Genomic DNA, 12,815 nt, shown 5'->3' on the forward strand with positions numbered 1-12,815 from the left:
TCATGTGATTTCATATAGGAGTGCCAATCAATTAACAGCGTTCTTTGGTTGGACGATTGATGTCATGGCCGTACGTAACGGTTAGAAGAATTTTAGTCAGAAGTTTATATTGCAAAAAATATACACACACTCCATAAAGTGAGAAGGTCGATATCGGGAAGATAAGACCAGGGAAACCGAATTAATAAGAGAAAAAAATGTTTCTCGCCTTAAGGTTGATGCCAAAAAAAAAAGTCGCTAGCTTATCTGAAAGCACGACTGATTCATAATAAAGAAGGGTCTAGGTACATCCTAATCCTAGTAAATCACTAATCAACAACTACAAAACTAGACATAACCAACAATAACATCCTATAATATGTTTTACCTTTTGATGAACAATTTTTTTAACAATTTTTTTAATTTTTTTTAACAATAACATCATACAATCACTTTTGTCAGTTTTTTCAATAAAATGACAAAACTACCCTCGTGTGTTCTTCCATTGCTTCTGTTCAGCTATCATCAACATACACACACTTACGCATGATGGTTCCACCTTGCAGTTGATTTATCATTTTTGCTAATCCATCCAGAGGATGTCCCCTTGTTCTTACCGTCATTAAAATAGTTATGAATTTTTAAAAAATAAATAACAAGATAGATTAATATTTTATATATCGGTACAAAAATTTAAATTCAAATTTGATCTTCACAAATTGTAATAAAAATAACAAATTTAATTGAAATTAGTATACATCTGCTCATAGACAAATGTGATTTTTTTTAGAAAAGAAAACTTGTAAAAGTGAAATTTAAACTTGCATATTTGTGGAATGATGCATCACACATTATTCTATCTTATTAAAATTTTTATTTTTTATAATTATTTGCATAACATGGAAAGAAATAAGTGGACATCCTTTCAAGGTATTAATATGCAATGATATATCACACGTTATTCTATCTTATTAAAATTTTTATTTTTTATAATTATTTGGATAACATGGAAAGAAATAAGTGGACATCCTCTCAAGGTATTAAAATAGTAATATTATACTTTTGCATCCCTATTACACAAGATGATGATGTGGATGGCATATAGGGGAAGAAAAACATCAAGCAGTGGCATATAAAGGATTAGCAACTTTTCGATGGAATATAAGGAAACTCGTGAATTTTGAGTGGCAAATAAGAAATTCTCTATTAATTAGGAACATATAAAAAGAAGACTCGGTTCTCGCTAAGGAAAAAAAATGTTATTTCAGGCCAAACAGTGCATACATCCTGTAAACGGAGTTGCAGCTAGCATCTGCACCTATAAGCAAAGCCAAACAAATCGAAGTTGTCTCACCAAAGTGCATGCATGCATGTGATAGCTAATCTAACCAAGACACTTTTGCAAAAGACTAATTAGTAAAGCTACTCCAGCATCATATACACACAAGAAAAAGAAGATGCAAATTGAACCAAACAAACAAATAAATAAATGTGAACTCGTTGGTTTTCTCCACAACCCTCAAAGCAAAATTAAAAGCTAGGCAGATCGTGACACAGACCCATATATATTCTTCCCATGCTAATCTGTACCGTCTTCTCTCTCTGCTCTTCCTTGTCTGATCTTCAAATGGCCAACAATGGGCAGACAGACAAGTGACTAGATTGATTGACAAACATTAGTACAATAATTAAGGGTGTGGTATAGTGCTTTACCTGATCACCCTTTAATATTGCATGTGTTTTTCCATAGATGCAGCCCAAAGAGGTCATTGTCGATTTTGTCGCCGTGATGGCTTTCAGACCAAGCAAGATTTCGCAAGTTGTGATGTGAAAGCCGGTAGGCCACAAGTGATGATGGTCTAGCTCATCTATGCCGGGGAGCCACGCTAGTGATCAGATTCTAATATCTCCGGAAAGTTTTATACGACATAAGGAGGATCGGAGGTAACTAGTTATAGTTCTGCAGGAAATATTGCCAATGCATTTTTGGCAAAATTGAAGAACCAAGAACCAAATTAAATGTGTGGTAGTGGAGTTACAGTATAGGTAAATTCCAGTGATCATAAATATTACTCGCATTTATTAGGTGTGTTTCAATAGAAATTTGGTAAGCTTAAATATTTGTTGTCGACTTCTCTTTGACCGTGTTGTAAGGAGGTACACATGGTTGTGTGCATGTCCATCTACTATGTAATCGTAAAAAGAATGGCTCGCAGTAAATTGCTCAGGTTTTGCTATTATTTGTTTTGCATATTCGTTCTTAGGCATGCTTTCATCTTTAATTTATCTACACCGCAAAGTATGTAGGACCGGCTTCATAAGATGTATGGTTGTGGTTAAGATCAACTAGCTAGGGCTTGACTGGAGAGAGAGCTAGTGGGTGGTATAGTGGATTTGTGCCACTGGATGGAAGCATACTCATACTTGCCTGTGTCCTGTCTAGATGCTCTGAATGCACATGCAAAGCAAAGTGTAATACCCCGTATATTAAAATATTAAAAGATATTTAGGTTGTTTTAGTTTGGATTGATTTGTTAAAATAAAGATGTTAACCGAAATAAATAAAAAAAATATCTTTAGAAGTGGGCCAACATGAGAAGGCCCATAAACCCAGCCCATTAGTTCTCCCCTAAAACCTAGAGAGAGGGGAACCGAATCCCACTTCCCCTCATAGTGCCGCCACCCCTCTCCCTGGCCGGCACCTCCTTCCTTCCCTTCTGCTGTGTTCGCATCTCTCCCTTCTACAGCAAATTGCTCTCTCTATATCTCCGCCTTCATAGCTTGGATCAAGAAGCAAAGTAGAAAAACGAAACGAGGAGGAGGAGAGAAGTAAAAGGAGGGGTTAGATCGGAGTCTCCCCTATTGTCTCCTTACAAGTTCTCTAAAGAAACCCTAGGTGAGGCTTATTCTTTTGTTGTATCAGTTGTTCTAGCATGGCTTTAGTGCTTTAATTCGTGGTCAGGGAAGGCTAGAGAAGGAGTTTGGGTAGTTGCGGTTCGGTTTGTTGCAGTTCTGCATGTGGGCAGATTTACAGTGCTTCAGTTTTTTGATATTTTGGGGCTCTAAATGTTATTTTCTGCAAACGTGTATAACTAGGAAGTTGTAGATAATGTTTGGATCTATCTTCTAACCAAAGGGCGCGATTTTATCTCAAGTGGTTTAGGAGATATAATTTTTTTTAGTATGACTGTTGTTTTTATGTCATAATCTGGATAGTAGTAGATTGAACTGTTTTTGGACGGGTTAAACAGTACAATCAGCCAGGTCACCTATAGACAAAGTTGTAGAGGTTTTTCTTAGCTTTCCATATTGGTAAAGTACACCCTGATTGGGCGAGTAGAACTCTAGTTATAGTTGTTTTAGTGCGGAATCTGAAATTCTGGACAGATTCTGAAGCCTGCTTTCAAGCGCAAATTAGACCATTTAAATGGCAGAATAAAAATACGATTTCCACATAAGAGTTGTAGGCCTTGTTCTGTAGATTTCCAAAATGTATTTATTTTCACTCATAGCCTTTTCATATTTCAAGATATAAAGGTTTGAAGCAGTAGTCTTGTGTATAGTCCAAGCGGTGTTCCTTGTTATTGAGTTTTGATGGGATGGGGCAGTAGGTTCACCTTTTTCATTGTTTTATATGCATGTTTGAATGTGTTTTCTGAGGTTTTGTTTATAATTAGGTGGTGGTCCATCAGATCGTGCATGATACCAATCCTTCGTTGGAGGCAAGTGCATGACGAACTAATTGTGTGATTCATGGATTGTTTACTCTATCTATTTATTTCTGATATATTTCTACGTGATAAGTAACTGCTTATGTTCATATTATTGTTCACGCCATTTAGATTTCAAGTTGATCTTATGTGTACGATGTTATTCTTGTTTTAATATTCTGGATTCTGGTTCTGCTTAAATAATTCAAGTTCCCTGCTTGTCATGGATGTGCAATATGGTTTCAATTTGGTTCTTTGATTCCGGTTTCAATTATTCAAGTACCATGCGTAGTCATGGGAGTGCAATTTGGTTCTTTATTCAAGTTTCTGTGGGTAAGCGCTGATCACGCTTACTCGGCTTTGCCGGCAAATGCTAGGATATATTCACTATTGTCCGGGATGGAAACTACTATTACAATTCATGCCTGCACGGGATGGGAACTACTATCTTCTTTAACTTGGTGTTTGGAAATGTGTTTCCTATCAAAGAAAGAAAGCCTTATGTTCATGCTTTATTGTCAATGATGTATATATGTATTTTCTAGTTCCATATTGTACTTGCTGAGTATTTTTATACTCACTCTTGTATTTTATTTGGTTTTAGGTACGTATTGAGACCGACATGCATGGGCGGGAAGTAGCACCTTTATATACACATTTATCTGCACACTATCAAACTATATTGCCTAGGTCCATAATGATACTTAAACTATATCATGATTCGGTCTTGTAATAATCTTTTAGATTTCTAATAGTTTCTTCCCCATGGATTATAAGGATGGATCGCACTGTAGGAATGATATTATTATTAGTTCAATTTATAACTGTTTGTCGTGAATGTCCATATTTACAGGGGAGACTCTGCCGAAATTTCTAATAATTTTGGGAGTTAGTGGTTTTGAGTGTATTTTAGTGTGGCACTCCAGGTACGTGGCTACCTGGGGCGTTACACAAAGTGATCTTAAGCTCATCGTATAAGCATATATATTCACGCTATAGGAAGAACCCACTCAACAATCTTCTGAAAAATGGCCCATATCAGATTTGTTTTTTCAACCATATGGAATCAAACCCACATAACTTCAAGAGAGGTAAGTATGTACTCCACGGTGACTAGACCTATGAGACTGTTTGCTAGAAATACATATAACTATTTGAAGTCGTAAGGACATATACAATGGGTACACGGCTTCATGCTTTACTAAAGGTAAAAGGTCAAATGAGCTTGGTGAACTGACGCGAATAAACTAGCAAGTTAAGCCTACAAACGGTCTAACGTAGCGAAAATAAGTTTTTGATATGTTTTTCAAGGATAATAATGGTAGCAGGTATTGAGGTGTAAGAGGTTAGTGGCACCAATTTTAACCTTGATGCTAGCTACAGAAAATAGGAAACTAGTACTGAGGACTTATCCTTGCTAGAGTCGACACTAAGTTGAGCGCTGCTGATGAAACGATGGGTTTATGAGAGTTTTTTTAGCTATATTGAATAAGAGGGATGTTTGAATTAAAAGGTAGAATTAATATGATATCAAAGTTATTTATAGGAAGAATTAAATTCTTAATTTCCTTTGTGCTATCATAGATCACGTTGTTTTAGTTTTTCTTTTATTCGTAGGGAACTCTTCGTTGGATTTTCCCTTTGCCCTCATCACCTCATGGGGTATAAGACCGAACATCTCATTTCAATGTAATTCAACAACATTTGGCATGAATGCCATAATCAACATATGATGGCTGGAATTTAACATTAGCCGATCCCTATCTACAACCTTGACAACTCTCATGGACATAATCAACATATGATAGTTATGAACTCACTCATATCTCCTCAAGGTTTAATTAAGTCTCACATTCTTTCAACGCGTATGGGAGAGAATAAGTCTTTATCTCTCACCCTCCACATTTTTTTACTATGTCGTTAATGTAGTGAAAAGAAATTCGAAAACTGTATACTTGACTCACCACTAAAAAAACCTTGTATAGACCAGCCTTATAGGTGCCGGTTCAGGCCTTTTCCCATATCCAGGTGATGAAAAAGATATAAAACCAACACCTTTAAGGACAATAGGTGTCGGTTCTAAAGAAAAACCGGTACCAATACGATATAGGTGCCGGTTTTTTAATAGAACCGACACCTATACTTATATTGTAGGTGTCGGTTCTAAAGGAAAAACTGACACCTATAGTATAGGTGCTGGTTTTTTAATAGAACAGACACCTATAAAACGAGCCGAGCCGATTGAATGTGGCGCCACCGACGAAAATATCTGCGCCACCGACGAAAATAAGTGTGCATCGCTTCTAGTCTCTTCTCCCATCTTCTTTCGTCTCTCTCCCATCCTTTTCTCTCCCGTGTCCTTTTCTCTCCCCCATTATCTTCTCTTTTCTTCTGGATCTGGATCTAGTGACACGGCGCATCCTCCCAACGGTGGCGCGCGGAGGATGGCGGGCGGCCGGTCGGCGGATGGCGCGTGGAGGACGGTGGGTGGCCTCTCCACGGCGGCGTGCGGAGGATGACGAGCAGCCACGTCGAGGGGCTCATGGGTGGCCATTCAACGGGCGACCTCCCCACGGTGGTGCACGAAGGATGGCGAGTGGCCGTGTCGAGGGGCTCAGGGGCGGCCGGTCGTCGGGCAGCCTCCCGACGGTGGCGCGCGGAGGACGGCGGGCGGCCTCCCTATGGTGGCGTGTGAAGAACGGCGAGTGGCCGCGTCGAGGGGCTTAGGGGTGGCCGCTCAATAGGCGGCCTTCCCACGGTGGCGCGGAGGACTGCGAGCAGCTGAGTCGAGGGGCTCAGGGGCAGCCGGTCGATGTGCGGTCGTATCGAGGGGTACGGACTCCCCACGACGGCGTGCGCCGGTGGACTCCCCGTGGCGGCGCTCGGTGGGAGGCGAGCGGCCGATCAACGGGTGGCCTCTCCCGCGTCTGTTTGTGCTTCTCTCCCTTCCTCCCTCTGTCCGTGCTTCTCTCCCTTCCTCCCTCTCGGATCCTTCAAGATTTGTTCTTTGATGTTCTTGAATCTCAGGTGTCTATATGTTGTTGTTTAGATGATGAATGTGTTCTTGAGATGCTACCAGGGATGATGGGGAGCGGCTGCATCGAGCTGAATTTTTTTTTTTTGATTGTGGGATGTTATAGGTGCCGATTTCTAAACCGGCACCTATCACTTATCTTCATAGGTGCCGACCTATAGGTGCCAGTTGGAAAAACTGGCATGTATGGGGGGTTTTCCAACCAGCACCTATAGCATTTTCTGTAGCAGTGACTTCTATGCGGATATCCTTAAATTTCACCATAAATAATTCATAACTACCAGGATCTGAGCGACATTACAATAAACATTTTCTCCTTTGTCATTTTGACAATTAAGAATTTGTCACTGAACCCACATATAATGAATATATGAGGATCAGCTATAAGTGATAAATAGTTAAACGCCACGCCTTAAAAGTGGTAAATAGTTAAATGTCCCATTTGGAATAGCAACTGCGGACAAGAGCTAGGCAATCTGAACCACATTCACGTGCATATGCATAGCCAACAGGCAGCTAGCCGTTCGTCAGGTTTGACAGGCATGTGTCCGAAGAATTCTGGACGAGAGGCCAAGGCACAGAGAGAGTGCTGTGCCACTGTGGCGTGGGCCCCACTCCTTGTATGGGCCCACTGTCATCGTCCTCCTGATCGACCTGATAATATCGCTGCTTCCACGTGATGCATTGCACGGTGGGTGCCCTCATCCAATCATTCTCGCATTGTTTCCTACACGTTTCTCTCTGCCCTAATCCAATTATATGCCAGCTTCTTGTTATTACCTTCTCCTCCATATTAAAAAAGAAAATAAATGGATAACAAAAGGAAGGGGAAAAAAGAAAAAAATATTTGATGGGCAATTGGGCATTGCGTACAGAAACTGAAGAATGATTGATTGATGAGATTGATATTTACAAACTACCAATAATTAGAATTTAGTAGGAGTAGTTGCGTTTATGTATATTATGACCAGATTATTGCCGTGGATTATTTGCTTCATGCTTCTCAAAATACATTTTTTTATATAAAAGAAATCTTCTATACTGTATTGTTTAGATCCCAAGCTAGTTTGGCGAGCTTATTAATTTTTAATCTACCCCTATATAAACGAGTTTGAATCATCCATTTCATTTTGTACCCGTTCATCGCTTTAGAACGGATCCGTCTTGTTCCGAAGAAAAATATGCAAAAGTACTGAAACAAGAGTGCACCTTGTGAAAGTGTCGGTCCAGCACTGGAGCTCACTATAGGTAGGTAGTGAAGTGGTAACAATAAAATTGAAAGGTACTAATCTATATATAATTCGAGTCAAAGATAAGCATTCTCTTCCATGCATTTATTTATCTATCCTACTTGAAAGCCGCCACCACAGCCATGGCAAATTGCATTGGCAATAAACAAAGATCTGCAGCTACACTAGCTTATCAACCTGTAGCAGTTGAAAGGCAGTACGTATGCGTGTGTGACTGTGAACTGTATGATGGGCAAGACTCGTGCAAATTTATTACTCCTCCTTTTTTAAAAAAATAAATATATGAAACCGTTAAATTTTAAATACTTCCCCCGTGCCATAATATAAGGGATTTTGACTTTTTATTACACTGTTTGACCATTCATCTTATTCAAAAAATTTTGGATTTATTATTTACTTTATTTGTGACTTACTTTATTATCCAAAGTACTTTAAACACAATTTTTTGTTTTTTATATTTGCACAATTTTTTTATAAGACGAGTGGTCAAACAGTGCAAGTAAAAAATCGAAATCCTTATATTATGAGACGGAGGGAGTTACATTTTTAACCATTCGTCTTATTTAAAAAATTAATGTAAATATATAAGATATAAATCATGCTTAAAGTACGTTGAGTGATAAAACAACTCATGAAAAATAAATTATAGTTACGTAAATTTTTTTAAGTAACAAAATAGAGGTAGTACTCATACTAAACAGTCGGCCTTAAGCACCATACTTTAGCCTAATCTTGCTATGCTCTCTTTTGCAAAAGCAAGCGTGAACAATAACATACACGCACACGCACCTGCTATCACTATCAGCAATATATATTTCAGACAAGTTCACATACCATTCTGTGATAAGTGATAACCTAGCTGAGCATGGATGAATCAGCTGGGATGGAAGAACAATATATAATGAGCATGCTTATCCTCCCAAGGCAGCAAGAAAGTATAAGACCATGTTGAGAGCAAGTTTAATTTCATAGCTAACTGTTGACTTCAAATCATTTATAATCAATTTAATAGCCAATTTATACAATACTTACCTATAAACATATATTACACAATTAATATTTGGTCTCACCTATCATACACACATGCATCTTGGAGATCGTACTGCAGCTGGGTATAAATCTGTAGCCCGCTGCTCCTCTCTCTCATGTTTTATCTCCTCGAAATGTGTTTATAGCTGGCTTATAGTTTGCTACTATACCTACTCTTAGCGAGCTTAAACTTCCAAGAAAGTAAGAAATTAGTAGTAAAAATTTAAAAAGGCTATTTTTTTTCAGCTTCTGTCCTTCTGACTTGTGGTGTATGTTTTGGATTTTACAACCACCGCTTTTCAAAATCTAAGTGAAAATTCTAGATTGCTTAGAGAAGCTAAGGGTTACGAGAGAAACTATGGCTGGCAGAAGCACTTTAAAGTTTAAACAAAGCCTAAGTAGCATAAAAAGAGCAGAAGCTAAGCTAGTAGCTAGCTTAATCTCTCCTGCAAGACAGGCACAAGACACTAGTTCAATCTTCATCAGAAGAAGAAAAAAAAGAAGCAAAAGGCGGGAGGAGCAAAAGACATGCAGGTACATGGGTCAAAAGCTTCAGGCTGCCAGCACTACTACCTCAGAATACTTTGATTGCACGGATTGATTTGATCTTTACAATAGACAATCATACCATCACCTGTACCCAGATCCACAAGGAACATGCCTGAACAGGAATGCAGAAGAAAGAAAGAAAGCAGCTTGTGTGCAATGCAAATCCAAAGCTGCTTGGATCGATCGATCGATCGCACCATGTATGTGACCATTTCACTCTCATGCATATATGCTACTACAGTAGTACTAGCAAACAAAGAACTCGAGAGAAAATGAAATGTGATCCTCCTGCTAAACCCAATTCATCCCAATCTCTAACCACCACAGTAATCCTTGTCTGTGCAGGTTTCAGACATTCAGTCACATGTTGGATCGATCAGCAGTGAAACAGGTGTATTGTAGTACCACTGATGGTGAATGCAGAACGGCAGAGGTGCAGAGGTTTTTTTCTTGCCTCTTTCAGACGTAGTTGTCAGGCAATTGTCGAGCTGCAGGGCAAAGATAATAAGCAATCAATCGGATCTAATCTCTTCGGAATGGTGCAGCTGAGCTATTGAATTCAGACAAACTGAATCGCACAGGGGGGGTTTAAGATTGTTCAAACTGAATTGTGAAGATAGCACTATCGAAGAGCCCAATTTCCGAAGCAAGACAGCTAAAAAGCAGACGATGTGTACTATATAACTGCAGAGCGACACAAGTTTGGTGAGCGCTCCAAGCAGAAACTGGCAAATGTTGAACGAATATCAAACAATAATTAACTGCAAACTTGGTATTCTGGGAAATTGCAATGATAGAGTATTCACATAGAAAAAGGTTCCAAGTCCCAAACCAGACCAGAATTCCTGCCATGTCCTGATAGCAGACTGTAGACACTATGTTCTAGTATGATCCAGAGTTGAAATGCCGAGCACACGCATCCTTAGATAATAGAAATGTTTTACATTTCGGGCCTCTGCCTTCAGGTACCGGGTCAGGATTGATTGAGCACACCTACAAAAGAAGCATGATTAATGAGTAATACCATATATGTTCAACATTCCAGTACTTGTAATTTGGAATGTGTGGTATGTAGTATCTCTGACCATTCTAGGTAGAGCTGAGTGGACTAGAAGTTCAGGAAAAAAATATAACCTTAAACACCAATAAAAACATGGAGCAAAGGTAAAGATGGTTGTACATAAACTGCTTTGGTGAGCTGCAAGGGTCGTTCTGATACTCTGATGTGTTTCAAACATGAAACAAAAGATAATGTAATGAATCGTCTGAGATTACAGATTCCAGGGATCAGAAGGGAAGGCTTCACCACACTAAGTAGGGCAAAAACCATACTAAGTTGATACTGTTGTGGTGTCACCTAACCATATCTGCTCTGATTTTAGAGCTATGCTGTGTGGTCTGGTTTAACAGACAAAATACACAAGGTGTGTTTTTGTGTAAAACAGCAGGCAGCATTCAAACAATGCTAGCGGAGCAGGTGGGCATGGATGAGGTTTGTGCTGGAAAAAGTTGTGCAGTGCTCGTTGCATTTCCAACACAAAACAAATACTATATCATAAAAATATTTCCGATGATAGATTCACTTTGAGTTTTTTGTTGCACCACATGTTACTATGTTTGTCTATAAGGTTAATCAAACTTAAATAAATTTGAGTTACGAAAAGCCCAAAACGTCTTATAATATGAAAGGTGGGGAGTACTACTGAACGTGTATAGAACCTGTGTGGCTTCAATTACGGACTTGCAATCGCCAGTATTAACAACACAGAATCTCAGTTCAATGAAATTGCATGGCCAGTAAATTAAGAGATGACTGGCTGGGATGGGCCGGCGATTCTCAGTAGCGGGCTGACTTCTAGTTGGGCCTATATGGGCTTGTCCGCTCGTGAGAATATTGGGCCGACTGAGTGACCGGCCATACGCTTGGGCTGGAGGAACTGAAGATTTATAGTGCAGTAAGTTTTTTTTTTCTTTGAGTAACAAGTTTATAGGGCAGTATTACTTGCACTGTGCCAAAACTTGCCTTTCTTTCGGAGATTTTCTAGAAAAAAAATATTATGGGTACAGCATAAAAACTGCAGAGAAAACACCCTTTGTTTCGAATATAGTGATTACCTACGTTTAGAACTGTACATTGTCCCGTGTAAGATGGAAACTACTCCCTCCTTCTCTAAATGTTTGACGATGTTGACTTTTTTAAACATGTTTGACCATTTGCCTTATTCAAAAAATTTTGTGAAATATGTAAAACTATATGTATACATAAAAGTATATTTAACAATGAATCAAATGGTAGGAAAAGAATTAATAGTTGCTTAAAATATTTGAATAAAACGAACAGTCAAACATGTTTAAAAAAATCAACGGCGTCAAACATTTAGAGATGGAGGGAGCATATGTCAGAGACTCTCCTCTCTTTTCCATCTCTCTCCAAGCTCGCCGAGCGTGAGGTAGAGCTCAACAAACACATCGTGGACAGCATGGTGGCGGTCGACGGCGAGCTCGGTCAAGCGCGGTCTCACCATGCTCGGAAACCTCTCATTTATAGGTACGGCCCACGCCTACGTCCTCTAACGTCGCAAATCCTCACTTGTGATATCATCCAAGGGCCATTAATCAATCATCTAAGGGATAGAGACAAGATATATACTGGTTGATACCCTGCATTTTGCCGCGGTACATGTGGATGAATACATACATGTTTAAATAATGTGAAAATAATATGGAGATAATGATTTGACATTGATTGCATATTAAGTTCTAAAAATACAACAAAATTGTAAACGATATATCATATTTGCATGATATTTAAAATACTCTAGATAATAATTGCTAGTGGGTAATGATGTGGCACACTTGCATATGATTTAAAATACTCTAGATAATAATTGCTAGTGGATGATGATGTGGCACACTTGCATGTTGAGATTTAGAAGTTAGTAGACATCAACTTTACAGTAAAATTGAATATGATAAGCCAAAACGGCCTATTAAGGAATATAAAATAATTTATAGATAAAACTTGTATATATTTGTTTTTAAGTGACTTAAAAGCTAATGCGTAAAAAGAAACTACGTTGAAAATATCTTAAAATAAACTTCAAAATTAAGTTTAAAAGTTCAAGTTTTGTCTTTTGCTTTAGCTTATTAGGCGAACCGATGGGACCTGAATCCTCTAGTGACCTAAGTGCAGGGAGCAAACACTATATTACAGAGTGAAAATATAGAGCACACACATCTTTAGAAGCTGTTCTCCATTTCATA

At 38.7% G+C, this 12,815-nt stretch overlaps 1 long non-coding RNA gene across 1 annotated transcript; it reads left to right on the top strand.

Moving 5' to 3' along the window:
- The first annotated feature begins 2,650 nt into the window (after nucleotides 1-2,650).
- Nucleotides 2,651-4,527, top strand: LOC136351484 (uncharacterized). The gene is made up of 3 exons (XR_010734675.1): nucleotides 2,651-2,875; nucleotides 3,657-3,701; nucleotides 4,294-4,527. It is a non-coding gene; the product is annotated as an uncharacterized lncRNA (long non-coding RNA).
- The last annotated feature ends 8,288 nt before the right edge of the window (nucleotides 4,528-12,815 follow it).

Source organism: Oryza sativa, chromosome 8, assembly GCF_034140825.1.
Source record: "Oryza sativa Japonica Group chromosome 8, ASM3414082v1".
Lineage (NCBI taxonomy): Eukaryota > Viridiplantae > Streptophyta > Magnoliopsida > Poales > Poaceae > Oryza > Oryza sativa.